At 36.0% G+C, this 4,992-nt stretch overlaps 1 pseudogene; it reads left to right on the forward strand.

Annotated features, from left to right (window-relative positions):
- The first annotated feature begins 2,171 nt into the window (after positions 1–2,171).
- LOC145070880 (protein GLUTAMINE DUMPER 2 pseudogene) lies at positions 2,172–2,969 on the forward strand (annotated as a pseudogene).
- The last annotated feature ends 2,023 nt before the right edge of the window (positions 2,970–4,992 follow it).

Raw genomic sequence — 4,992 nt, forward strand, 5'->3', positions numbered from 1 at the left:
TTAACAAATCTAACTGTTCACTTTCTAATCTAATCCAACGACACCAAAAGCAAAACTGAAGAAACAGTGATGACAATGGCTCCATCGTCGCCGGCGGTAGTTAAAGTGTCGCCATGGCACACACCGGTACCGTACTTCTTCGGAGGTTTAGCTGCCGTTTTGGGTCTCATTGCGTTTGCTCTCTTGATTCTCGCCTGCACCTACTTAAATGTTACCGACGATGACCAGAACGACGGCGACGGAGAGAGAGACCTTGAAGCCGGAGATGCCAAATCCGATAATCACAAGAAGGAACTCACTGTTTTCGAAGACAAGTATCTGGTAATCATGGCGGGAGAAGCGAAACCGACTTTTTTGGCAACACCTGTTACAAACAAAACGTTGTCTTTTGGTAGTTGTGGCTGCCGGAATAACCCATCGGAGAAATTGTCGACGTCGGAGAAGGTGAAAGAAGGGAGCAACGATCAGCTACAAGTAAGGAACATCGACAATCAGTAGACCCCAGATCAGCTCCATTAGCATTAGCTTCTTCTGCTTTTGCTTTTAAAAAATTCATGGGAGAGTCTTGACTAATCGAGCCATCTGATATCAGTTTTGTTCATCGAAAACGGTGGTGATCGTGGAGAGCATGTTAGATACAGTGAGGGCTTCCATAGGTGATTGTAGGGTTTGTTCTTGTTTTCTTCTTCAACTGAGTGTACTTGTTTGTACATACAATTAAAGTCGCTAAAATTCAATTTGATGAAGAACAAAATTCAGTACTGCTTAAAACATTTACACTAATTTAAATGTTATTATTTGTAATTTAAATTTTCATTTAATGTAATATCTCTGGTTGTTTATTTATTTAGTTATTATATTTAAATTTTTCTTTGTTCTTTGTTAATAATTTTAAAATCAGCTCACAATCAAAATTGTATTTTATAAAGGTTTGATCAAAATTGTTTTTTGATATAAAAGTTAACATAATTCTTGTTTACCAAAAGAAAAGGATTAAAAAAATGAACCTGAACTTCATTTAATGAAGGGAAAGATTGTTCAAATGCATGATTGTCACGTTTATTATGGTACTTGTACGCATTTTCCTCAATAGACCCGTCATGGCCTCATATCAACACGAATGTGTGCATACGCAATCAATATCAAAGGATATGGCTTTATAATTTATAAAAATATTTTATGTAACTATATAAATTATATACATACCTAATAGGGCAATTATATAAGAGAAAAGAGATATATTTTGATTAAAATGTCAAATGATATGAGTCATTTTCAACTTATTCTATCAAAATCTATACACGAAGCTAAAAGAAATAGAATTTCATATACAATAAAACCCTTTGGAAGAATCCTTTTGAAAGAAAGGGATGCCTTGGGGAACACGGTCACAAATTATGCATGGCTATCAATAGTGTTGTAAGGTGTTGAGTTAAGTTCTGCAACAAATGCAACCCTTGTGTTAAGTTGATAATGCATGTTACAAGATAATGTGAGGATAACCCCAGTCATCATGCCCTTTAGCCCCTGTGCGACACATGTTTCAGGCTCTTTATTCACCCAAAAATACATACAGATATCAAAGGGCCTTTGGCCTAGCTGTAACGAATAACACTCTCAAATGATAGGTCATAGGTTCAAGTCTCATTAAAAGACATGTGTTTTTAAGAGTAGGTTAGTTTGCTAATTCAAAAAAAAAAAAAAAAAGAGATACACAGACCTCAAACTGAAAACAAGTGCGGATAGAACTCGAGTGACTCTCCTTTAGGCTTTAGCGACGAATTCAATGTGGTCGCTAAAAGTGATTTTTTTTTGTTGTGTTAAAAGAGATATGATAGTTAAGGACAAGCGAAAGGACAAAGGGGAAAATAGGACCCGATTTAGTATTAAATAACCGATATAAAGAAAAGCAGTAAAAAAGAAGTTATCACTGGAAATTATTTAATTTGATAGTATTTATTCCTGTGTGCCTAAGTCTCATGTTTTGTTTTATTGTTATATTTGGCATAACATAATTATTAGAAAATTGAAAAGAGAAACGCACTCGATATATTCCAATAACCTAAATAAAAAATTAAAAATACAAACATAAAATATGACGCCATTTTTCTCAATTAAGAACAAAAATATCGACCATTTACGAATTTCGTGTATAAATAGCATCAAATGGAACCATTTCCTAATCCACTCATCAACTCTAATCATCTTCCATTTCTCTCTTGTCTTTCAAGTTTCAACCTCAATAATCAACCATTAATGACTCTTCAAGCAACTTCTTCAATGGCTCCATCGTCTCCGGTGACCATACAACGATCACCATGGCACTCACCAGTACCCTACCTGTTTGGAGGGTTAGCAGCCATGATGGGTCTCATTGCCTTCGCCCTCTTGATCCTCGCTTGCTCCTACTGGAAGATCTCATCCGAAGCCGGAGACAGAGACCTTGAGGCCGGAGAAGGAGAAACAGACGGCGACTCCAAACCCGGTAATCAAAAAGAAAAGGAAACTCCTGTTTTCGAAGAGAAGTATCTGGTAATAATGGCGGGACAAGATAAACCGACGTTTTTGGCAACACCCATATCCAGCAGAGCGTCGTCGTTTGGTAGCTGTAGCTCTTGTGGCAACTCAACGGTGTCGACGGAGACATCGTCGGTGACGGAGGAGGAAAAAGAGAAGAGTTGTGATCAGTTACAAGTAACGAATACAGAGAACCATGAGACAGCTGATCAAGAGCTTTCTTAGTTTTTCTTTCTTTTTCTTTTTTGGAAATTTTGTTTCTTTTCACTTGAAGGAAAGGAATTCTTCTGTAAGTCATCATGGATGCTGATGAATGAGCTCCGGTGACTGCGGTTGCATAGTAGATAGGGTATGGGGTTTTGTAGACGATCATAGAGCACCATCTCAACTTTTTTTGGAGAATGAAAGGAATTTTCCATTTTGCCACATAATATATTTTTGGAATTTCTATACATATATTTTGTATATAAAATGTTCAAATGCAAACTAACGATTGTGTGAGAACGTAAAATGGTTTTGGTGCGACATATTAAAATAAATCAACGATATGAAAATGAATATTATTTTAAAATAATTATTTATAGATAAAATCTGATTTGTATTTTTATCGAAACCACTAATTATTTCAATTTAACGCTTAAAAATTGTTATTACACACAAAATTGTGAGAAATTAAATATCTTCCTATTTTTTGTTTTTATATATCGTTCTATCCAATGAAATTGTGACATGTGTAACATTTAATGCTTATTTAATAAAATTTAATGATATTTTAAGATACTAATATGACACATGTCATCAATTAAATAAGTATGAAGATTTGTAGGAGTAAAAGATAGGAGATATTTAATTTCTCTATAAGATTGGAAGCGGAGACATGATCACATATATCATAAGGTAGCCTTGATTTTTTTAAGTCTTTAAGTCACTAAAGATATTATTAAATCGTGTTGAATTTTGGTTAACTTCTTTTTCTCTTTTATTTTTTATTTTTTTTTTTATCTTTTTAAACCGGCAAATGTAATATACTTTAAACTTACCCCTAATTTTATCTATCTAGACTGCGGTATCAAAACCATCTATCACATGTAATTCTCAGTTAGAACCGCAATGAAGACCAATGATGGTCTGCGGTAGCTAACTCTTCAGAAAGAATTGCGGGTCTGGATTCATCATTCCCAATATTTGCAAGAATGCATTGAGTTTTGTAGAGTTAAGTGTTTTTATAAAAACATCAGCAATCTCTTCATGAGTAGGAACAAAGATGGGTTTAATATTACCTTTCAGAATATGATCTTTGATGAAATGATACCGTAACTCAATATGTTTTGTCTTGGAGTGCTGAATAGGATTATGAGAAATAGCTATAGCACTTTCAGAGTCATAGTAAATTGGTATCCGCAGCATTCTGTACCCGTAGTCTAGCAATTGTGTCTTCATCCTAAGAACTTGGGAACAACAGCTGGTTGCGGCCACATACTCGGCTTCTGCAGTAGACAAAGATACACACGTTTGCTTTCTTGAAGACCAGCTTACAAGTCTTCCTCCTAGGAATTGACATCCACCAGATGTACTTTTTCTATCGAGCTTGCAAGCTACATGATCCGCATCGGTGAAGGCTTAAAGACTGAAGTCGTTGCCTGCAGGATACCATAAACCCATTGATTTGCTTCCTTTAAGATACCGAAGAATTTGTTTGGTTGCGGTCATGTGAGACACTTTTGGATCAGCCTGGTATCTTGCACATACACCAGTTGCAATGACAATGTCATGTCTGCTTGCGGTGAGGTACATCAGTGAGCAAACGATACCTCTATAAGTCTTGTTATCCACAGATTCACCGGAGGGATCAACAGAGATCTTATAACCGAAGGCCATAGGGACCTTAGCAGAAGAGCAGTTGTCCATTGAATATTTCTTCAGAAGTTCAATGGTGTATTTTTCTTGATGAATGAAAATTTCTTGCTGAATTTGTTTGACTTGAAGACCTAGAAAGAAATTAATCTCTCTATTCATGCTCATTTTGAATTTGTTGGTCATGAGCTTAGCTAATTCATCTACCATGTCTTGATCAGTCAACCCGAAAATGATATCATCCACATATATTTGTACCATCATAAGGTGGTCACCATTTGCTTTTCTGAATAATGTGGGATCAATCACTCCTCTTTTGTATCCGGATGAGACAAGGAATTTAAAGAGTGTCTCATACCAAGCTCTTGGGGCTTGTTTCAGGCCATAGACTGCTATTTCAAGCTTGTAGCAGTGGTCTGGAAATTCAATATTTTCAAATCCTGGATGTTGCTGAAGATAAACCTCTTCTTTTAGTTCCTCATTGAGAAAAACACTCTTAACGTCCATCTGATGTACCTTGACATATTTGTGGGCTGCATATGCTAAAAAGATCCGGATGGCTTCCATGCGTGCTACCGGAGCATACGTTTCATCGTAGTCAATGCCTTCTAGTTGACTATA

The sequence above is a fragment of the Lactuca serriola genome, chromosome 8, assembly GCF_051521515.1.
Source record: "Lactuca serriola cultivar US96UC23 chromosome 8, Lser_US96UC23_V15, whole genome shotgun sequence".
NCBI lineage: Eukaryota > Viridiplantae > Streptophyta > Magnoliopsida > Asterales > Asteraceae > Lactuca > Lactuca serriola.